Below are 25223 nucleotides of genomic sequence, written 5' to 3'. Positions count from 1 at the left end.
AGGAGAGTGCCTTAAGGTCGGCTGACTGCAAAGGCTCAAAGGGGGCTCTCTGTAGACCCTGAAGAAATACAGAGAGGTCCCATGAGGGAACGAGGCGCGGTCTGTAGTGATTCAGCCTCCTGGTGCCTCTTAGGAACCTGATGATCAGATTGTGCTTCCCTAAGGACTTACCGTCGACTGCGTCATGGTGTGCTGCTATGGCGGCAATGTACACCTTCAATATGGAAGGGGATAGCCTCCCTTCCAACCTCTCCTGCAGGAAGGAAAGCACTGATCCGACTGCGCATCTCTGGGGGTCTTCCTGTTGAGAAGAACACCACTTAGCCTCATAGAGGGGGCCCTAGCCTGAGTGATCGTGTCTACCACCGCAGGTGGTAAACCGCTTAGGTCTTCTGCGTCCCATCCAGGGGCCAGACATGGAGATTCCAGAGGTCTGGTCGCGGGTGCCAGATGATGCCCCGTCCCTGAGAAAGAAGGTCCTTTCTCAGGGGAATTCGCTGGGGGGGGCTGTCGTGAGGAGCGTGAGGTCCGAGAACAACGTCTGGGTGGGCCAGTAGGGTGCTACCAGGACGACCTGCTCCTCGTCCTCCCTGACCTTGCACAGGGTCTGTGCAAGTAGGCTCACTGGGGGAAACGCATGCCAGGGGGCCAGCTGTGTGCCAGCTCGTCTATGCCGAGGGGGGCCTCGGTCAGGGCGTACCAGAGCAGGCAGTGGGAGAATTCTTGGGAGGCGAACAGGTCCACCTGTGCCCGTCCGAATCGACTTCAAATCAGCTGGACCACCTGAGGGTGGAGTCTCCACTCTCCCCTGAGGGTAACCTGCCGTGACAGCACATCCGCTGTAGTGTTGAGGTTGCCCGGGATGTGAGTGGCTCACAGCAACTTGAACTGCTGTTGACTCCAGAGGAGGAGACGGCGGGCGAGTTGTGACATACAATGAGAGCGCAGACCGCCTTGGCGGTTGACATATGCTACAGTTGCCGTGTTGTCTGTCCGAACTAACACGTGTTTGCCCTGGATCAATGGCCAAAACCTCCGCAGGGCGAGCAGAATTGCCAACAACTCGAGGCAGTTGATGTGCCAATGCAGTCGCAGGCCCATCCACAGGCCAGCAGCTGCGTGCCCATTGCAAACAGCACCCCAGCCCGTTTTGGAGGCGTCCGTCGTGACCACAAAGTGCCTGGAGACCAGTTCTAGGGGAACACCTGCCCGTAGAAATGAGAGGTCGGTCCAAGGGCTGAAAAGATGGTGACAGACTGGCGTGATGACCACGCGATGTGTCCCGTGGCACCATTCCCATCTTGGGACTCAAGTCTGAAGCCAGTGCTGAAGCGGTCTCATATGCATCAACCCGAGCGGGATGGCTACCGCTGAGGATGCCATATGCTTCAGGAGCCTCTGAAAACTTTTCAGTGGAACCGCTGTTTCAAACAGGCCAACACCGACTGGGCGCGCTTGTTCGTAAGGCGTGCTGTCAAAGAGACTGAGTCCAGCTCCAAACTGAGAAAAGAGATGCCCTGAACCGGGAGGAGCTTGCTCTTTTCCCAGTTGACCCGAAGCCCTAGTCGGCTGAGGTGTGAGAGCACCAAGTCCCTGTGTGCGCACAACATGTCCCGAGAGTGAGCTAGGATTAGCCAGTCATCGAGATAGTTGAGAATGCGAATGCCCACCTCCCCTAACGGGGCAAGGGCTGCCTCTGCGACCTTCGTGAAGATGCGAGGAGACAGGGACAGGCCGAAAGGGAGGACTTTGTACTGATACGCCTGACCCTCAAATGCAAACCACAGGAAGGGTCTGTGTCAAGGAAGGATCGAGATGTGGAATGACGCATCCTTCAGGTCTACCGCCGCAAACCAATCTTGATGCCGGACGCTCGCCAGAATGCATTTTTGCGTCAGCATCTTGAACGGGAGTCTGTGTAAGGCCCGGTTCAGTACTCGCAGGTCCAAGATTGGCCGCAACCCACTGCCTTTTTTCGGTACGATGAAGTAGGGGCTGTAAAACCCCTTCTTTATCTCGGCCGGAGGGACAGGTTCTATTGTGCCCTTCTGTAGGAGAGTAGTGACCTCCACGCGCAAGGTAGCAGCGTTTTCTTCCTTGACCAAGGTGAAGTGGATACCACTGAACCTGGGCGGGTGCCTGGTGAACTGAATCGCGTAGCAGAGTCAGACGGTCCGGATCAGCCATTGCGATGGATTGGAAAGTGCAAGCCACGCATCCAAGTTCCGCGCAAGGAGGACCAAGGGGACAACATCATCGGATGTACTGGCAGGTGGGGCCTCGTGGCGGGGCGGAGCTCGAGGTGCCACACCACGTTGTTGCCATGCTGAGTCTAGGGACATTGAAGCACTTACCTGGCTCCTTGTGACCACCCCCGGAACAGCCTGGGACGGGGGAGGAAGAGGCCTGTCCTCGTAACCCGTGGAGACTGCCACATTGGGGGCAGCTGTGTGCCACAGCTTTGCGCTCAGGGGTGGGAAGACCACCGCTGGAGCGCCAATCCTGCAATGTGTGATGACGACCGTGCACACCGGGTATGTGACCCAGGGAGGAAGGAAACCACTCTTTTGCTGAACTGTTGGGTACCGCAGCCACTTGGGCATGCGGTGAAATCAAACAAAAAGGCAACAAAAGATTTTTCACCCGGCCCTCCACCAGGGGATGGAGTGGTCTTCTTACCAGCTCCAAGTGAGTGGGTTTCATCGTCCCTGGGTCGCCCGTCTCAGGGGCACTTTGACGACCTCCGTGGGTTCTTAGCAGCCGACTGTGAGATGGGTGGCGTCTGCTTCCTGCGGTGGGCTCCACACTGGGGCCGGGCCAAAGGGGCAGGCTGCAATGGAGCCGGTGCAGTCACCGCAGGGGGACGCCCTTGGCGACGAGCAGATGGGGTGCGGGATCTTGAGCTGCGCCGGGGCAGGATGTGCCGGATAGCCTCTGTCTGCTGCTTCACTGCCGAGAACTGCTGGGCAAAGTCCTCGACGGTGTTGCCGAATAGGCCAGCCTGGGAAATGGGGACAGCAAGAAACCGTGTCTTGTCGGCCTCACCCATCTGGACCAGGTTGAGACAAAGGTGGCGCTCCGAGGTCGGTCGCCGAGCACAGTTCCTACATCAAATCTGGGGCGGAACTACCCTCATGCAGTTCTTTCAACGCCTTGGCTTAGTGGACCTGCAGGAGAGCCATGGCGTGCAGGGCAGAGGCGGCTTGTCCAGCAGCGCTGTAGGCTTTAGCCGTCAGGGACGACGTGAACCTACAGGACTTGGACGGGAGCTCTGCGGGCATTGGTGCACCGCGAGCGCCTTATCCACTGGGGGAATCGCTGTATAGCCCCTGGCCGCCCCGCCATCGAGGGTAGTGAGGGTGGGGGAATTGCGGAATCGGGGCCGGGCAGTAAGAGGTGCCTCCCATGATTTCGTCAGCTCCTCATGCACTTCCGGGAAGAAAGGCACTGGAGTGGGGCGTGGCTGCTTTGAGCGGCGCCATGAGCCCAGGAACCAATCATCAAGCCATGAGGGTTCAGGGGAGAGTGGAGGGTTCCACTCTAACCCGACGCTTGCGGCCGCCCGGGAAAGCATGTCCGTCATTTCTGCATCAGCCTGTGACTGGGCAATCATCCCTGAAGGGGGGAGCCCAGCTGAGGCTTCTGCGTCCGACTGGACAAGCCCGCTCTCTGATGCTGCGCTCGAGAGCTCATCATCTTCGCGGGCTCCGAACAAGAGGCCAGACTCACCATGAGACGAGCCGGCGGACTCATCCGGAAGCCCGACTGGGGCAGACGAGCGTGCTGGGGAATGGGAGGTCCGTAGCTAGCCGCTCTGGCCTCACACTCGTTCTTACAAAAGCAAGCCACGACCACAATGTTGCCATGGTCATGTTCTCGCAGTGAGAACATGAACCATCCACAAACACTGCCTCCGTGTGGGTCGCGGCCAGACATGAAAGACAGCGATCATGACCATCCGAAGTTGAGAGATAACGACCGCAACCAGGAATAACACACAATCGGAAAGGCATCTTTAAAAAGACGTTCCGTGTGTGCCGCTCTTTTAGAGAAATATACTCTTTTAGAGGAAAAAGCTCTTTCAGAAAATATACTCTCTTTTTTTCTGCCGAAGCGCCCAGGGGCGTTCTCTGCAGTGCACCAGTGCAGAGGAGGGAGAAGCCGCTGAAATGCACCGTCAGATCCAGCAGAGGTGAATGAACAGTAGAAATTCAGTTCAGTGAGCATGAACGTTAGGCTCCGAAGAGAAAATCTGAATGAGTGGTTGCATACTAGCTGCTTTTATACCCGTATGTCTGGGGGAGTGGCATGCAAATACCACTCGCCAATTTTCATTGGCCTTTTATCAAAGACCAGAGGTGTCACGGGCTCCCAAGAGTGACCCCTTGTGTCACTACATCGACACAACGTCGAGTGACTGACAGATAGGGAACAGCTGTTATTCAAGTTGTGATTAAATTATATACAGAAAGCAAGCAAAGAACACTCCCTTTATAATCACTGAAGCTGTCAATCACATCAGCTCAGCATGAACTCACCGACTGAGCACTCTCACTAAAACTCCCATTATAATCGATAAAGCAATCTACACTGCATGATAAATATCTTATTTACATTATTTCTACACCTTGTTGTTTATAATGAGATCATTCGCAGTCTATCAATGTGCGCTGAGCGTATTTCTTCTGCGCCAGTGACTAACCATATGTTTCCACTGGTGCGTTTTAAGTGAAGGCAAGCGAGTGTTTTTAATACATTAGCTGATAGGCTATGGCAACACAGATAACCCCTCTGTACATTATAGTGAGCAGAATAGCATCTCAGAATGCACAGCACGTTGAATCTTGAGGCGGATGGGCTACAACAGCAGAAGACCACGTTGGGTTCCACTTCTGTCAGCCAAGAACAGAAAACTGAGGCTGCAGTGGGCCTACCATCTGCATGTTGCAGCAGAAATCAAGATATGTCAGACCAGGCGATGTTTTTCCAATCGTCTCCCATCTAGTTTTGGTGAGCCTGTGCCCACTGCAGCCTCAGTTTCCTGTTCTAAGCTGACAGTAGTGGTATCCGGAGGGGTCTTCTGCTGCTGTAGACCATCCGCCTCAGTGTTCGACATGTTGTATGTTGTATGATGATGCTCGGCCACGCCCCCATCACCACAGTCATGTAAACACAAAAAACGGCGTTCCTATATTGGTGTAAGGTCACAAATGGCGTAAGAATAAACCGGTCGACACAGGTAGATTTTTGCCCATAACCCCGATTTTGCATCGTATGTAAACACCATAGCCGCCGTTCTTACTGGCTTATCCAGTGTGCACACATGTTGAATGCATGCCTCTTCACTGTTTGACGTCAAAAGTAGAGAATAACACAATTATTTAAAATTTCATGTAAGCGCGGTTTTCTTGCCTTAGCAGATTTTTTAAATAAGATGATTTAAGAGAGTAATCAGCATATTGGTGTGCATGTAAAGGGGCTTAATGATGAGAGAATTTACATTTTGGGGTGAAATATCCCTTTAAGGATGTTAAGATACTTACATTTTACTGGAAAACGAGACAAAAACAGATCAAGAAAAATATTGCAGTGTGGAATTGAACTGTGGTTTAGATTCTTAATCTGTAATCTTCTTCTACAGATTATCTAAATGGTGGTAGTCTGTCATCAAAGGTTTTGGGATGGCCTGCACATTTGATCTCTGGTAAAGGTGACATGTGAACTCCACTATCTTAAGACAGACGAAAACTCCATGGAAGGGTCCCTGCATGTAATATAAATTATAATTGAACACTTTCACTTGCAGAATAAATTATCATGGCTAAAAATAGCATATTTTTGCAGTGACTTCAGTAACTGAGAACTTCTGTTTTTGCGTGATGCTGCATCTGTGTCGATAGGTGTCAGCGCAACATTAAATGAAGTTTAACAGAATGCACCTTTAATGGCAATTAGCAGAGTGGGAATGAAGCATTAGACCAAACAGAGAGTTGACGCTAATTCAAACCCCCTTAATACATTTGTCCCTCTCATCTGCAAGCTGTTTCCCCATTGGACCAGCAACCTGTTCCCACGACAGCCAGATGAGAGAGCTTCCCCAAGAGTTATCCACAGAGGACCAGAAACTACAATAATTTCATTGAAGCACGTGAAATAAGATATTTTTAGATAATTAGGTGTTCAACATTTAAACATTGTGACTAGAACACAATGCTGTCATTTGTTAATGTGTGTCTGCATGCAAATAAGCTAATGCACTCCTGAGAGTGTGTGTTCCTATTGTATGTGGATACGAGAAAAATGCTAATCTACCATAAGCCTATACATAGATAATGTGCGTTAATATGAATTTCAATCCATGCCATGTTTAGTGGAGCAGGTGTTCAAACAGGATGGTGAATAATGAGCTCTATGCTGGTCTCCATCCAGATAGTAACATAAAGCATGCTAATATACAGCTGGCTACTATTAACCACCTTCATTTTTCATCTGAACCATTACTTGTAGCATATATATAAAAAAAAATTTCAGCCATGAAATTTTACAATCTGAAATAGTCATCATATCAACTGTTGAAATTAACTGTTGAGATCAGCTGGATCTGGTTATTAGTTCAGTATACCTCAAGAGTGTTTGTCTCTCTTTACCTCTATGGGCTCTATTTTCGTGACCACGCTAGGTGCAGCGCAACGTGCAACAACCGTGCACTACGTCTTATCTGATTTTAGTGAGAGCACTAATTCTGCACAAATAAGTGCAATTTTCATGCCAGCGCAAAGTGCAAGTGGGTGTGGGTGGAAGTGTTTGCACTATCTGTGGGTGTATTTGCACAAACTGTGGACGAATTGTATGGAAATGAAGTGGTGCAAAGTGAAATTTGCTATTTTCTTGAGAAATAGGTCATTCCACTAAGATGTTTTAGAACCACGTCTGATTTCAGTGCAAAGTCTAAACTCAGTTCCTGCAATTGCAGTCTGGAGATTCCACCAGCAGGTGGGAATAAAGTTCATGTCCAAACTCTGAAAATATAGTGGAACATCAAATGATGTCCCTGATAATCAATGTTTTAGTCGTTTTATGATAATATTTTTTTTGAGATTTGTGTTAAACTTTCTTAAGGTCATAGTTATACAAACAGTTATTATTATTATAATTATTATTATGTTTATATTTACAATTGTATTTATGGTCTAATTTGTATTGGTATTTTTACACCTGTTGTAGTAGAGTGATTTTTAAGTCACTGCAAAGGGACCTGTGGAAAAAGTTGGAGATGGTAAAATGTTTGATTTTGGGGAGGTGGTTAAGATTTTTTGACAACTTCGTTATTTTAATTATATTTTCATTTAGTTGAAATGTAATTCAAAATGATAAAAAAAAAAAAATTTCATTTGTTTTTTTTTACATTTTTAAAGCAAAACTGACTGGTAGAAGTGACAAGCATGCAAAACAAATTAGGGCCCTAGGTCTCAATGCTGTCTGTCTTTTTCTCTTTACCTGTATGCCTGTCCCTCTCTTTGATTACTTGTATTACTTGTACTTGTTTTAGAGCTTTCTGTCTGCCTGTCAATTTTAAAATTTCATTTACTGTACATTGATTAGACATCAGAAACAGTTTCTGATATCTGAACATACATTAAAAAATTCGGAATGATAAACCATGTATGTTGACATCACTGTCTGTGATCTTTTTCCACGTAGTTTCCTCATGTTTTACATCCTGAAAAACCGGTTCCGTTTGTTTCAAATCAGGTGTAGTAGAGCAACATACTCACTATAAGAAAATACAGAAGTGAAAGAAATTTCACAGCTTCTGTTTCACAAGACGCCAGTTCAATGAAGGAAAAAGAAACACCTACAAATATTGTAATTCAAGGTAAGTCAGGAAATACTACATTTTAAAAAACTGACCTATATTTCACTATATACTTCATAATATCATAGAATACTGAGACATTGTGAAGAGCAATAGTTTTTATGCTGCTTTGCAAAACACTTTATTTTATCTTTTCAATGGTAATCATAGCAGATTAATGCAGAAAAACGTATGGTACTAAAGCAATGAACTAACACAATGAATAAATAAGCATTAACAATAATGTGTTCTGATTGCAGAATTCAAAAATATCACCTGATAATTATATATGTAATAAGGGTGGCATTCCCTTACAGATAGTAAACATAGATTTACTACAGTAGCCATAGTTCATGGTATTTGTTGTAAAAGCATAGTAACCAAAATTTACCATGGTTACTACAATATTGCTATAGTAAAACGTCTCAGTTACAAACACAACCTTGGTTCCCTGAGAGGGACGAGACGTTGCTAATGATGCAATTGGGACAACATCAGTGGTCTCACGTGGTCTGAAGCCTGTACACAATCATGCCAATTCATTGGCCAGCTACGCAACATCTCGTTCCCTCTCAGGGAACCAAGGTTACATTCGTAACCGAGACATTCCCTTTCAAGGAAACATCAATGTTGCATAATGATGCAATTGGGATGAGATACCATCACGCCATGTGAACAGTAGCTGTCAACTCTCTAAGCCCGTGTTTCAAGCTTACAGCAGCACACAAGCGAGCTTAAGAAATAGAAATCTCAAAAACTTGATCCAACAGAGAGAACTTGGAAAGCAGGAGACAAACTCTCGTCCAAATTATAAAAACAGAAGTATGCGGAGAGGACCATCATCCACCATACAAATGTCTTACAAGGACACACCTCTAGCCAATGCCCATGAGGATGCCATGCTCCTTGTAGAATGGGCTCAAATATCCAGAGGCAAAGGCAAACCACGCGCCTCGTAAGCAATCAAGATTGCATCCACAATCCAATGAGTCTCTGCTTGGACACGGAAACACCCCTGTTGTGGCCACCAAAGCACACAAACAACTGCTCTATGCCATTGGCTGGTACCGTCAACATGAACCCACAAAACCCATACTGGGCATAGCCTCTTAAGCTCCTCCGACTCAAATGGTGGAGGAGAAAAGGACTGCAAATTAATAATCTGCCAGCGAAAGGACACAGGCCTCAGCATGACCTTAGACAACCCTGGCGCAAAATCATGCACGAGGCATTGATCGACAGGGCATGAAAATCACCAACCTTCTTAGTTAGAAATGTATCAGATACTGATGTTAAAGGCTCAAACGGAGCAGCCGAGAGCGACTCTAACACCATAGATAAATCATATAAAGGGATGTGGATGGGACAAAAAGATCTAAGACTTCGTGGTCTGCGCATAAAACGAGAGACAAGAGAATGTCTTCCAACAGAAACTCCATTCACCAAGACATGCTCAGCTGCAATGGCCGCCATGTACACTTTAAGCATTTCTGGGGTAACCCCGGCCTCAAAACGCTCTTGCAAAAAAATCCAGCACTGAACCAACCGGGCAGTGGACTGGATGCTCACCCTGCACTGCGCACCAAGATGCAAAAATTCGCCATTTAAACTTATATAACCTTCTCGCTGACTGAGTTCTAGCATTTAAGATGATACTGTATCAACCACAGCAGGGGATAACCCATTATTCAAAAGAGGGCCCTGTTGAGGGGCCAAGCCCACAATTTCCATAACTCGGGCCGGGAGTGCCAAATTCTGCCACGCGCCTGAGACAACATGTCCATTCTGACTGGAATCTCCCAAAGCATTCTCTCCAGGTGAGAGACCAGAGTCGAAAATCATACTAGAGATTGCCAATATGGCGCCACTAACAGAAGCCGAACATGATCCTCCCGAACCCTCTGCAGAATCAAATGCAGCAGGTTGATCGGTTGAAACACGTAAAGACGTGCTGTCAGCCACTGATGTGCCAGTGCATAGATGCCCAGCGGAGGCGAGAACGAAAACCAGAGGGGACAGTGTGATGTCTCACTTGACGCAAACAGGTCCAATTCCACTGCCGAACCTCATCCAGATTTGTTCTACAATCTGCGGGTGTAATGTCTATTCTCCAGGCAGCAGAACCTGTCTGGACAGGAGATACACCCCCAAATTCAAAAGGCCCGGAACATGTACTGCTCGTAGAGACAGCACATTGTCCTGTGCACACAGAAGAATACAATCTGCCAGCCTTAGCATGGCACAAGAGCACACCCCTCCCTGACGGTTTATGTAGCCACCAATGATCTGTTGTCCGATCGGATGAGGACATGACTGCCCCGAATTTCCGAAAGGAAAAACCTCAAAGCCAACAGCACCGCTAGCATCTCCAGACAGTTTATGTGCCAATTCAGCCGCTGACCCGTCCATACTCCTTGAGCAGGATGGTTCTCGTACACAGCGCCCCAACTCATAGAGGAGGCGTCTGTTGTTATCACTTTCGGCAACACACCTGTCCCAATGGAACACCCATCCTCAGAAAGCAGTTCCATTTCTATGGTAACAGAGCTTGGTAGCACCCACGCATCACTCTGATGGGACGAAACACATGCATCAGTGGTTGAAGTCCCTTTACGGAGTTCATCCAACACTGAAAAGGTCTCACATGCAACATGCCCAGGGGAATGACAGCGGATGCTGCGATCAAAAGCCCCAAAAGCCTGTGAAACGTTCTTGCAGGGAGAACGTGTCCCACTTTGTACATCGCTAGACACTGGCGGAATGACAGAATGCAAGTTGGAGACAGGTACATTGTCCACGAGACTAGCTCCACCCCTAGAAACAGCTTCTGTTGCCTCGGAAACAAAATGCTCTTGCCTAGGTTGACTCACAGCCCTAGACTGTTCAAGTGACTGAGAACAACATCTCTGTGTTGGTCAGTCAAACTCTCCAAGTGAGCTAACACCAACCAGTCCTCAAGATAATTCAAAATGTGGATGCTCTGAAGCCAAAAGGGCATTATAAATAAGTATCCTTCAAATCTTTTGTCACAAACCAGTCCCCCAGCTGCACTTGTGACATTATGCTCTAAAACAAAAATGCATTCTCTCTCATTCAGATTATCCAATTTGAATGTCTTATAACTGCTGTCAAGCTGTTACAAGGGCAGACAGAGGAATTAATGCATGATTCTCTATTACAGCGCAACAAGTAGTCACTAGATGGCGCTCTTGGCTTACCTTTGATGGCTGCCTTGCAATCAGCAGCACAGTGGAATGAAGACCTTGTGCCTACATCATTGTGACTGATTGAATGGGGTTTAACAATGTTTGCCTTATTATATTTAGGCATAATGACTGTCGTCCTGAAGTGTGCATACAGCAGGAACATTCACAGAAAAAAAATCTCTTTCCTGGTGTTTTGAAAGGGAAAGAGTGTATGAAAATTGGGGAAGAGCACTTGTGCTTATTGTACATCAAATTCTGTTATGCCTGTCCCAAATTCCTTGGCCAAGGGGACAGAGGCTGAATTTGATCAGGCAATTATAAAAAGAGGTCAGTCTGAATGTATTTACAGCAGAGGATGCCAGATAAACCATCTTCCCTAGCATAGAATGGGATAGAATGTGCGAACATGGAGGGAATTGAGAGCAAGCAGGTTTGCCACAACAGCCCCAGCATTTATTATGGGGGGAACAACATGTGACAATTATGAATGTGTGATTCGTGAATACTTGTAATTATTATACATTGAATTCCAATATGCCTGTGCCGGGACCCTTGGCCATGGGGACAGAGGCCAAATTCGATCAGGCAAATATAAAATATGGGTCACTCTGAATGTATTTACAGCAGAGAATGCCAGAAAGCCCATCTTCCCTAGCATTAGAATGGGAAAGAATGTGTGAACATGGGAAAGAAATTAACAATAAGTTTACTTTTTTAAACTTGCTCCCCAGTGTAAGTCATGGGGGAGTCATAACCTACCTTTGATTGGTGAATTTTGATACCAATTTGCCTCCATAGAGCAATTTTGATACCAATTGGCACCATAGGAGAATTTTTATACCAGTTTGCCTCCACATATAAAGTATGACCAGTGGTTTCTTAAACAGAAATTATAATCCAATCCATACATAAATTATAACATGTTTGGTAACGTGCGCCAGATAAAGGAGCATGTCTCGACGGTGAGAACAGTGAAGCCGTCTGGAGGGAGAGAGAAACACAAGGAAAAGTCTGGTTCCCGTCCTCACTCCTTATGACGAGCTGGAGCCTTAAGGCTCATATGGCTCCTTTCAAAGAATGCATGGTTTGACAGAGACTCGATGAAGCGCCATAGGGCCTGTTTAACAATGCAGTTGAATCTACACACAAACTGCTCCTTTCCTACGATGTCCTCACATGTTGTCACTCAAAAGGAAAAACACAGTCCTTGCTTCGGCATGAGTCACTAGTAACCAACAGGGGCTTAAACAAATTTGTGCACTGAAGTAAGAAAATCTGGCGAGATGGTGCCAAGCGCTCACCTATATAGAGCCCGTGTGCAGGCTTCAGACGACGTGAGACCACTGAGTAGACCCAATTGTGTCATTACGCAATGTTGATGTTTCCTTGAAAGGAAACCATGGTTCCCTATCTGTCACTCACTCGACGTTGTGTCGATGTAGTGACACTAGGGGTCACTCTTGGGAGCCCGAGACACCTCTGGTCTTTGATAAAAGGCCAATGAAAATTGGCGAGTGGTATTTGCATGCCACTCCCCCGGACATACGGGTATAAAAGAAGCTGGTATGCAACCACTCATTCAGATTTTCTCTTTGGAGCCTAATGGTCATGCTTACTGAGCTGAATACTACTGTTCATTCACCTCTGCTGGATCTGACGGCGCATTTCAGCGGCTTCTCCCCCCTCTGCACTGGCGCACTGCAGAGAATGCCCCTGGGCGCTTCAGCAGAAATAAAAGAGTATATTTCTCTAAAAGAGTATATTTCTCTAAAAGAGCGGCACACACGGAACGTCTTTTTAAAGACGTGTCTTTTTAAAGATGCTTTTCCGATTGTGTGTTATTCCTGGTTGTGCTCGTTATCTCTCGCCTTCTGGCGGTCACGAGCACTGTCTTTCGTGTCTGGGCACTGCTCACGCGGAGACAGTGTTCGTGGATGGTCATGTTCTCATTGTGAGAATATGTCCATGGCAACGTTGCTGTCGCAAGCCACCCCAGAGGCTTCCGCCTTGATCCTTTTACCCATGAGGCCAGCGCGACTAGCACTGGGGGCGATTTGGGGACCCCAATGGGACCGCCTCCACCAGGTATCCCCCCGCGGACCTCCCATTCCCCAGCATGCTCGTCTGCCCCGATTGGGCTTCCGGATGAGTCCGCCGGCTCATCTCACGGCGAGTTCGACCTCTTATTCGGAGCCCGTGAAAGTGATGAGCTCTCGAGCGCAGCATCGGAGAGTGGGCTCGTCCAGTCGGAAGCCTCAGCTGGGCTCCTCCCTTCGGGGTCGATCACCCAGTCACAGGCTGACGTGGAGATGACGACATGCTTTCCCGGGCAGCCGCGAGCGTCGGCTAGAGTGGAACTCACTGCTCTTCCCTGAACCCTCATGGCTCGGTGATTGGTTCCTGGGCTCGCGGCGCCGCTCAAAGCCACGCCCCGCCCCCGTTCCTCTCTTCCCGGAAGTGCATGAAGAGCTGACAAGGTTGCGGGAGGCACTTTTTACTGCCCGGTCCTGATCTTTCCAGCTTCCCCGCCCTCACTACCCTCGATGGTGGGGTGGCCAAGGGCTATTCAGCAATCCCCTGGTGGATAAAGGCGCTCGCGGTGCACCTATGCCCGCAGAGTGCCGCCACCTGGCACGGATGCCCAAAGCCCCCGTCCAAGGCCTGTAGGTTTATGTCATCTCTGACGGCCAAGGCCTACGGTGCTGCTGGACAAGCTGCCTCTGCCCTGCACGCCATGGCTCTCCTGGAAGTCCGCCAAGGCCCTAAAGGAACTGCACGAAGGTAGTTCCGCCCCGGGATTGATGCAGGAACTGCGCTTGGTGACCGACCTCGCTCTCCATGCGACGGAGGTCATGGCGTAGTCTCTCGGGCGGACGATGGCCAAACTAGTGGTCCAGGAGCACCTCCTTTTGGCTCAACCTGGTCGAGATGGGTGAGGCCAACAAGACACGATTCCTTGCTGCCCCCATTTCCCAGGCGGGCCTATTCGGCGACACCATCGAGGACTTTGCCCAGCAGTTTTCGATGGTAGAGCAGTAGATGGATGCTAGCCAGCATATCCTACCCCAGTGTGGCTTAAGATCCCGCACCCCGTCTACTCATCGCCAAGGGCGCCCCCCTGCGGTGACTGCACCGGCTCCGTCGCAGCCTGCCCCTTCGGCCCGGCCACGCATGGAGCCCACCGCAGGAAGCAGACGCCACCCGTCTCACGGCCGCCCAGAACCCGTGAAAGGCTTCAAAGCGCCCTTGAGACGGGCGACCCAGGGACAATGAAACCCACTGCTCTGGAGCTGGTAAGCGGATCTCCATCTTTTTGTTACCTCTTGCATTTAATTGCACTGCATGCCCAAGTGGCTGCAGTACTCAAGAGCTCAGCAAGAGCGGTTTCCAATTAAACTTTTTCAGAGGCTCCTGGGGCATATGGCATCCTCGGCGGTGGCCACCCCGCTCGGGTTGATGCATATGAGGCCGCTTCAGCACTGGCTCCAGACTTGAGTCCCAAGATGGGCATGGCGCCACGGGACACGTTGTGTGGTCATCACGCCGGTCTGTCACCGTCTTTTCAGCCCTTGGACCGACCTCTCGATTCTACGGGCAGGTGTTCCTCTCGAACTGGTCCCCAGGCACGTCGTGGTCACGACAGACGCTTCCAAAATGGGCTGGGGCACTGTTTGCAATGGGCACGCAGTCGCCGGCCTCTGGACGGGTCCGCGACTGCATTGGCACATCAACTGCCTCGAGTTGTTGGCAATTCTGCTCGCCCTGCGGAGGTTTCGGCCGTTGATCCCAGTCGGATAATCCCCCTTCATTTTAGGGAGTGGAAAAAGAGAAGGGGAAAAGAGGCCATGACTGGGTTAAGCCTGTCTCTATCTTTGGGTAGTCGACTTGTCCCCAAAAAGGGCCGTTCGACACTCATAACTATGTTGGGGGAGGTTACGTGTCGACCTGGTGTGCTGGCTATGAGGCACACAGTGGTCTGCCCACCACACACCGCCAGTTCACGTAACACAGTTCAGCCAGTTGTGGCATTTCGTATAGGGACCCCTAATGTCACTACATCGACACAACGTCGAGTGAGTGACAGATAGGGAACGTCATGGTTACTGGTGTAACCTCCGTTCCCTGATGGAGGGAACGAGACGTTGTGTCCCTCCTGCCACAACGCTGAACTACCCACTGAAATGGCCAGACCTTATATCGGCTCCTCAGCATAAAACCTGAATGAGTGGTTGCATACCACCTCCTTTTATACCCATATGTCTTGGGGAGTGGCATGCAAATACCACTCGCCAATTTTCATTGGCCTTTTATCAAAGACCAGAGGTGTCTCGGGCTCCCAAGAGTGACCCCTAGTGTCACTACATCGACACAACTTCTCGTTCCCTCCATCAGGGAACGGAGGTTACACCAGTAACCATGACGTTAATTATAGTAAGGGTTAGACAAAGAGTAACAACATTAAATTGAACATAAATTTATGCTTAATATACACTAATAAAACTAGAAACACCCCTTTTTACAAAACTGAATTGAAATTAAGCAGCAATTAACTAAATATTACAAAAAACAAAACAGTGAGTTCTGGCATGGTTCCTGTAAGTTAATCAGTGAATCACTTATGTGAAATAGGTCATTTAGACGAACTGTCTGAAAGAACCAGTTCCTAATGCTTAATATAAGGGAATCGTTTATTTTAACTGGCTCATTTACACGAAACAAACAATTCACTTGATGTGGTTGAACTGTTGCAATTGTCTCCATTTCTGTTTTTTGCTGCTTTTAGTCTCCCTGAGAGAATTGTATTGTTTCACGCTTCAGCAACTGGTTCTCAATTTTTTGTGTGTTTGAAGTGTGTGTCTACTGGCAATCAGATGCTCCATAAAAAGAATAGTTCTCATACTGAAAGAATGTTAACAAACTAGTTTTTATTTTATTTTTTTTTTTGCACAGCAACTTTGAGTTCTAGAAAATTCTTGTATTCTTAGCAGGTTGCACCAGCTGTTTGTCAGGTTAATACTTGTTTGGATCCATACCTTTACACCTTTAGAAGAACACAATGGGCTCTCCCAAGAAAACTAGGACAAAATGTGAAACAGCTTCCTGATACTAGAGTATAATCATGAACCTTGACCAAAACCTAAAATTTTTTAGGCCTGGATCAGCGTTAATTAAGTATCATGGGACTCAATCCCCCAAAGTCAGCATCATTCATCTGAATCTTTCAATATAAGCCTAAATAATCTGTTCAGAGTCCAAAAAAGAAGTACAGAATCTTACATTGAAAAAGTCATACCCCAAGATTCCATTGTTCACCTTTTATATTGTAGGTTGGACAATAATTTATCCTCATGTGGGGCTTGCAAAGACAAAATGTTGAATCAACTGATTAAAGGATTCAGTTTATCATGATCATAAATATCCCCTAACCTTTTTTCCCTTTTCTTATCTTTTTCCCATATCTTCCACAAAAATATTCTAAAACTCTGGTGCACCCCAGTATAAATAGCATCTGCCACACAGGGCAGCTATTTGCACCCTAATAGCCTGGTGGAACCACAGAAATATATGACAAACTAACCATTCAATGTCGCTGCAGTGGCATGGGGTGTAAAAACGGTGAGTGACTGTGTACTGTTGTCCTAGCGACCGCGGTTTGAATCCGCGTTTTGTCCCACTCTTTTTCCCATCCGATTTCCTGTTTTCACTCTTAATACTACATAAAATAACAGATAAAATTAAAAAAAATTTGATTTCATTGCAGTGATTTGGTCACGGTGAATGTTGGGGAGTGCAGAGAAGGGTTTGATCCGGAGGGTGGGGTCAGTCGATCGCAGTCATTCCTGCGTGAAACCATGGTTACTGTAGTAAAACCAAGGTTATTTTTACTAAGGTAAGGTTAAGGTTAGGTTAGGGGTTAATGTTGTTTGTCTGTGGGATTCTGAATAAACACAATAAACACACTGCAGTGATGCCCATACTGTATGTTAGTATTTAAATATGGGTGTAAATAGTATCTGAAACTATTTTCACCCTGGTGCAATTAGTAGGCTATCTACCATTATTTGCACCAGGGTTGGGGTGCGAATATATTTGCCACTATTTGTACTGGGTGTAAATATCATATATCATTATTTGCACCAGGGTGCAAATAGCATCTGACACTGTGCACCAGGGTGCAATTAGTATCTACCATTATTTGCAGTGTTGGGAGTAACACAATAAACGTAACACATGTTATGTTATCAGATTACTTTTTCAGAGTAACGAGTAAAGTAACGCAATATTTTTTATTTTAGACCATAATTTTGGAGTTATTTTTTAAATAAAGTAACGTGTTGCTTTTGTACACCTCTGCTGTCCCTGTTTTGCGAGAAATCAGGAGTAAAAGTGTGCAAAATTCGGGGAGGAGACGTAGTGCATGATTGGCATTGTATTTCTATAGAGTGTGAGGCCAGAGACTATTTAGCAGAGAGAGATGAGTCACTTCTATTTAAATGAATGGGAGAAATTGGAACACCCAGCTAAGAAGCTCTAGCACCCAACAGTCAATGGATGTAGAAAGGAATTCCCGCCTTGCAGGTAAAAGAGCCAATCACCTTTTAGATACAGACATCGCCTGTCATCGCTAACGCGCATGTGCATTTCGTGTTTTTAGCGTGATATGAGATCAACAACATTCAGTTGAGTGAAACGCGATTGATTCATGTGTTAATACACACTGCATTAAAAAAATCAGTAAACGCATTTAGGCAGAGGGATTATAAGTCTAGTATTCCATTGGACACGACATGATACACAGGGTGAAATACCTGTGATAGTCACTCAATTCACGGACTTATGCAGCCGAACTGCTCCGTATTAGAGCTCCCTGTAACTTGGAGAGTGGGATGAGAAAAGCTGACTCTGGATCAGGGACTCCAAGCAACATTCTACATCGATTGTGTATGCAGAGAAAATGTCTTAGTTTCTAAAAAGATTATATATTTTTGTTTTATAATAAAAAAAGTAGTTTGATTCATGAAACAAACTGTTTTTATGACATTTTGGTAGCATTAAAAACAATTCCATTCAAGTTGTATCAACATGTGCCTTTGAAGTTGTGGCGTCTGTATGCACTGTGGATCAACCCAAAACAAGCCAGCACTGAGATGATGTGAAAAATATTCATTTATTCATCAGACTTATTTCTTGAACATGTTAGACTGGCATTCCCCACTGAATTTTGTCCTGACTTTTGAAAAACATCTTAAGTTGACTCTGGCATTGTCGATGGGTACAGCACATGATGACATATATGATGCAGTTTGGGTGACCATATTCCGGTTTTCCAAAACCCTCGCCGGGGGGGGGGGGTTGATAATAGGGTTCAAAACAGTGTTACTATGAATGCAAACTTTAATACAGTGAAAAAGACACACTATTAGCATAACATAAATATTAATATATAAATAAAAAAAAAAATTACCAACATTCTTTTGAATGTCCATGTACTAAAATAAAATATTTGATGCCATGATTGTACCTTCATTTACTATTAGTATTATTTTGAATGGCCATGGAAAATTAATCAATGTGATAACAATTTTACCTGATCGCAAAAACTAGTCCGTTAATTTACTTGATGAACTTTCACCTTTTGCTGACCCTTTTTGCTTCGCAGAGCTAATGTGTGCTTCTAAATCACTTGCACCTTTATTAGCAACTGACACATAAGTGCCAGCTTTACATGTCACACATTCTGCTTCCCATGGATCTCGACCTGGACGAAAGCATTGGAATTTTTTGTGCAAATCTTCTGCAAATTTGCACTTTCGTTTGGGCATTGTTTCCACTCAGCTGTCATTTGCTGCTGCTGTCAAGCAACTGTTTTATGCTGAACACAACAGCACTTCGCACATTCGCGGAGAGATTGACAGGCAGGAATTTGGCCAATAGTTGCTGCAAGACTCTTATAATCGACTAATTGGTGTGTGAGAAGGTGGGTCTTACTAAGAGGTGTTAAAGCAATGCAAATTCATATTATAATCTGGTGAAATTTGATACACCCAGTTACACATTTGCTCTTTGAGGCAAAACATGGCAAAGAAGTCAAAATCCTCGGGCTCTGGAGACATTAAAAGACACTTACCTGTTCAGGATGAAAGCCCTGACAGGCCTACAGAACGGGGACTCGATTTGGATGGCGCGGCGGGAGAGGTGATCCAGCGTCAGTTGTCCAACATGTCGATGATGTTGTCGAAGGTTCTTGCTGACTTGGAGGATCTCGCTGTAATACGTCAATCGATTATGGCGATGGAAATAAAATTCTCTGAGATAGTTACAAGAGTGACTGATGTTGAGAGACGAATCGATTTTCTGGAATCTCGGAGAGGGAATTAACCGCTAATCTGCCCACGACCAAAGTTGATTTGGAACATCTCCTTGAAAAGCTTGAAGATCTTGAGAATAGAAGCCGCAGGAACAACGTTCGAATTGTTGGAATTCCTGAGCATGAGGAGGGCAGAGATATGGTGAAATTCCTAGACGATTTTTTCCTGAGTCTGCTCGACATAACAGGCCATAAACTGGAAATCGAATGAGCTCACAGAGTCCCAGCTCACAGATTTGCTGAGGGAGATAGGCCCCGATTGATTCTGGACAGATTTCTGAGATCATCCGATAAAGATCTTGTGTTGCACCAGGTGAGGAGCAAAGGGAAGCTTTCTTGGAAGAACCATAATATTTTCTTGTTCCTGGACTTTGCAAATTCGACAAGAGAGAAACGCGATTGGTTCAAGGCATGTAAGAAACTCTTACATCAGCAAAAGATCACTTTTGCTCTGATGTTTCCGGCCAAACTGAGAATAGAAACGAAGGACGGTCGCAGAGTATTTACATGACAATGTCTTTTATTGAAACAATGGGAGAGTAAACCATTGGGTGATTCTCATGTGAGTGGGTCGACTCGCTGTACATACTCTGGCTTTTGAGGAAGCTGGGCATCATTTTGGTTTCTTTTCTCTTTTTGCGTTGGCTCCGCCGAGCGGCTGGAGTTTGTTTTGTGAAAAACACTTTTCCTTAAAGAAACTTTTGCATTGACGAAAGATTACTTTTGCATTGAAGTTCCCGACCAGTTTGAGAGTGGACACTACGGATGACCGCAAAATATCTACATGCTCACACAAAGGATGTCTTTTATAAAGTTGATGGATTGTGTAAGTCATGGTATATACTTTTATGTGGCCTCCGAGTGAATTGACTCGACCATCCGGGGAACCGGGATGCCGGTTTTGTTTCTTTTTGTATTGGTTCCGCCTAGTGGCTGGAGCTTGTTCTATTAAATAACACCCCTTTGGAACAGCTGTGGATTAATCTGTTCGTTCTTCGTGCTTATTCCTTTGCTGGCTGGAGTTTGTTTTGTTGAGTATTTTTACGGGACATTGGAATGATTACGTCATCCGTTGAACTCATAACAGCCGGCTCACTGAACATATCTGAACGGTTTTATATCAGCTGGAATTTGTTTTGTGGAAGATCACACCTTGAGACAGTTCTGTGAATGAATCTACACGTTCTTTGTGTTCATTCTTCCTATTGACTGGGGTTTATTTTACAAAGTATTTTCTGTTATGTAATTTTGCTTTACAAATTTGAGCAATCCGATGGCAAAGTTGTCATGGGGGCTCGTGGTCATTCATGGACCTTTTGAGTTTAGAGGGATTGTCGCCAGTTGGCGCTTTTGTGCGTGGGGTTAATGTGCACATTTTTCTTTTTTCTGTTTGTTTTGTTTGTGGGGAAATTCGGGGTTTGATTGTTTCACTAATGGGGAATGTGGTCTGTATAATTTTGTTTTTGACACACAATTTATTTTTTCTACTATATCACAATGTCAAATGTTAATATGTATGTACTATCTCTCTCGACATGGAATGTAAATGGATTGGGGCACCCCATAAAAAGAAGGAAGGTTATTACTTTTCTTAAACGTAAGAAATATGATATAGTGTTTCTTCAAGAAACACATCTCTTCCTGCAGGAAGCTGAAACATTTGGGAAGATATGGGGTGGACATGTTTTTTTTAGTGCTGGCTCAAGTAAGAGCAAGAGAGTCATTATATTGATTAATAAACATCTACAATTCAAATGTCTCAAACAGACTAAAGATAAATTAGGGAGAGTCATTATAGTTTTAGCTGAAATTCAAGGGCAAAGGTTGATTTTGGCTAATATTTACGCACCTAACACTGATGATCAGGGCTTTTTTATAGATCTTGAAGGGATGTTGCAAACCGCTGGCACCCCTCATGATATAATATTGGGAGGAGACTTTAATCTTTTGATGGACTCATTCCTTGATCACAGTGAAGCAAAAGTGTGTAAACCCCCTAAAGCAACATTGACGCTACAGAGGATGTGTAAAAATCTTGGTCTTACAGATATTTGGAGACATTTGAACCCATCTGGTAGGGACTATACATTTTTTTCATCAGTCCATAAGATTTATTCTAGAATAGATTTTTTTTAAATATCCAAATCCCTCATTTCATCTGTTGTTGATTGTTCAATTGGAAACATCTTAGTCTCAGATCATGCCCTGGTGAGTTTAGAGATGTTGCCATATACAGAGAAAAATAAATCATATAGTTGGCGCCTTAATGTGTCCCTTTTGCAAAATCCTTATTTCCAACAAATGTTAAAGACTGAAATCAATGTTTATATTGAGACCAACTGGTCCTCAGTATCCTCTGTTGGCATGGCTTGGGAGGCACTTAAGGCGGTTCTTAGGGGTCGGATCATACAGTATGCCTCATTCATCAAAAAATCCAAAGCACGAGAACTCGTGGATTTGGAAGGAAATATTAAAAGTGCAGAGGCAGAGCTGAAGCGCCGTATGTCAGCTGATGACCTCAGAGAATTGACCTGATTGAAATATAGATATAATACTATTTTGTCACAGAAAGTGGAGTTTTGGTTATTCAGGGCAAGACAGTCATACTTTGAGTTGGGTGACAAAGCAGGGAAGCTTTTGGCTAGATATATAAAGCAGAGAGAGCCTCTTTCTATCATTCCCTCAGTGAAATCTGCTGGTGGTGAAATTTTTACCTCAGCCATTGATATTAATAATGCCTTTAAAGAATTCTATCTTGATTTTTATAGTTCCACGTCTTCATCTACTGTTGAAGATATTAGAAACTTTGTGGAACCATTAGATCTTCTTAAACTAGCGATTGAGCAAAAAAATTCTCTTGATTCTCAGATAAACTTGGAGGAGCTTGATGAGGTAATTAAGTCCCTACCTACTGGCAAAGCTCCGGGGCCAGATGGTTTTGCCGCAGAATTATTTAGATCCTATGCTACAGAACTGGCTCCATTTTTGTTAGGAGTTTATACTGAATCATTAAAGAATGGAAATCTTCCTCCAGCCATGACAGAAGCCTGGATCAGTCTGATTCTTAAAAAGGACAAAGATCCAAGTGAGTGTAAAAGTTACCGTCCAATCTCCCTGATCCAACTAGACGTAAAAATGTTGTCAAAAATTTTGGCTAATCGATTAAGTAATGTTATGACATCTCTTATACATATAGATCAGGTGGGGTTTATTAGGGGCCGCAGCTCTTCTGATAACAGGCGATTCATCAATATCATGTGGTCAGTAGCGAATGATCAGTCTCCGGTCGCTGCCATCTCACTTGACGCCGAAAAGGCGTTTGATATGGTAGAATGGGATTACCTTTTTGTGATTTTGGAAATATACGGGTTCGGGAGTACATTTATTGGTTGGATTAAGTTACTTTATAGACATCCTGTAGCAGCGGTACAAACAAATGGATTAATTTCAGATTATTTTACTCTGGATAGGGGCACTCGTCAGGGTTGCCCTCTTTCCCATTATTGTTCTGTCTTGCCCTGGAACCATTAGCAGTTGCAATAAGAAAGGAGGATGATTTTCCAGGGGTGGTGGCAGGAGGTGTGGCGCATAAGCTTCTGCTTTACGCAGATGATATTTTATTATTTGTCTCTGAACCTACTAGATCTATGCCTTGCCTCCACAGAATTATTAATTCCTTTTTGCAAGTTCTCAGGACACAAAGTCAATTGGTCTAAATCCGAAGCTTTGGCTCTGACAGCGTACTGTTCAGTAACAGCTTTCCAGCCGGGCACCTTCTAGTGGCCCAAACAGGGCATTAAGTATTTGAGGATTTTATTCCCAGCAAATTTGTCTGATTTATTTAGTGTTAATTTTGACCCTTTAATGAAAAGGTTTTCGAGCGATGTGGGCAGGTGGGCTTTATTACATTTATCGATGATTGGGAAGGTTAATGTTATTAAAATGAATTGTATTCCAAAATTTAACTACCTGCTACAATCTCTCCCTGTAGATGTCCCCCTCTCTTATTTCAAGCAATTTGATAGCATAGCGAAGTCCTTCATTTGGAATGGTAAACGTCCCAGATTGCATTTTAATAAGTTACATAGGCCAATAGACAAAGGTGGGCTAGGCCTACCCAAGATTTTGTTTTATTACTATGCCTTCAGTCTCAGACATTTGACTCATTGGTCACTTCCACATGAGAGAGCCCCTCCCTGGTTTGTTATTGAACAGGCAGTTATTGCCCCTATTTCACCATTACAAAGCATCTCTATCAAACTAATTGGAAGTTAAGTTACACCCCGTTATTTCGCATTTACACTCGGTATGGGCTAAAGTGTCCAGATTGTTTAAATTGGACACTTATTTAAATGTTGCCTCGAGCATATGGCAGAACCCAAGATTGTGTATTGGCAAGTCCCCTTTCTGCTGGCCAGAGTGGATTGTGAGGGGGGTTGCTACACTCGGTGACCTATATGAAAGTGGAGTGTTGAGATCGTTTGAAAACTTGGTCCAGCATTTTGGGATCCCCAGACCTCAGTTTTATAGGTATTTACAACTGCGCCACCTGCTTTGTACTATTTTGGGGAGTAGCACACACCCCCCTAAGGAGGCAGATGCTTTGGGAGAGGTGATTGCAGCTTTTGGAAAATGTCATGAGGCATCAGTGTACTACTCCCTGTTAATTCAGAGTCTGGGGGATGGAGCCTTAACTTCTCTCAAGAGAGTATGGGAGAAAGATTTCAACTTGGCATTGGAGGAAGGAGTGTGGGCTAAAATTCTTAAAAACGTTAACTCTGCATCTAGAGATGTAAGGGTGCGTCTTATACAATTCAACATTTTGCATAGATTTTTTTGGACCCCCTCTAGACTGTATAGGCTTGGTCTTAAAGACACACCCACCTGCTGGAGATGCCAGTCGGAGGATGGAGACATGGCCCATGTTTTTTGGTGGTGTGTTGAGATTTAATTGTTAATTTAATTTAATTTAATTGTGTTGTGGGGTTTAATTGATGTGTGTATGTATATATATATATATATATATATATATATATATATATATATATATATATATATATAGTGTGTGTGTGTGTGTGTGTGTGTGTGTGTGTGTGTGTGTGTGTGTGTGTATGTGTGTGTTTTAATGTTATTATAAGATTTAATAAAAAAAATTAATTACAAAAAAAAGGGGTAAAACTGAACGTAGCAGCACTTCTTAACTGCTTGGGACAGTGTAATAGACTAAAGTGGTGGCAAAAGTAAAAAAAATTAATTGCTCAATACTAAAAAAAAAAAGTCTACATATCTTTTTAGTTTCAGTTCACAGTATTTCCAGCATAGCATCTTTATTAAAGTGCACCTATTATGGTTTTTAAAAGTGCCTAATTTTGTTTTAATATAATCATACAATAGATTAACATGCATCCAAGGTCAAAAAACACTTTAATTTGCTCATAATTTAAATTTCAGAATTACCTTTTTTCCCCGTACCAAAAACGACTCCTTCAATGATCCGTTCTAAAGGATTCATTCTAAACTCCTCCTTTCAGAGAGCCTACTCTGCTCTGATTGGTCAGATGTCCCAGTCTGTTGTGATTGGTCTACTGCTTACAGCGTGTGTCAGAAAGGAAATGCCCACTACCATATCCGAGTTTCAGCTCTGTCTGAAAAAATTTCTGTTTTACCTTACCAATTTGAGCCCAAGTCAAATAGTGATACATCGGAAGATCAACCCGAACCACCATCGCAAGCATGATGAGAACAGGACGTTTCTCAGTGGTAAGTTTATATGTAGTTTGACAATAACGTGAGT

The sequence above is a fragment of the Myxocyprinus asiaticus genome, chromosome 12 (assembly GCF_019703515.2).
Source record: "Myxocyprinus asiaticus isolate MX2 ecotype Aquarium Trade chromosome 12, UBuf_Myxa_2, whole genome shotgun sequence".
NCBI classification, from domain to species: Eukaryota; Metazoa; Chordata; class Actinopteri; order Cypriniformes; family Catostomidae; genus Myxocyprinus; species Myxocyprinus asiaticus.
Note: the sequence above shows the minus strand (reverse complement) of the source record.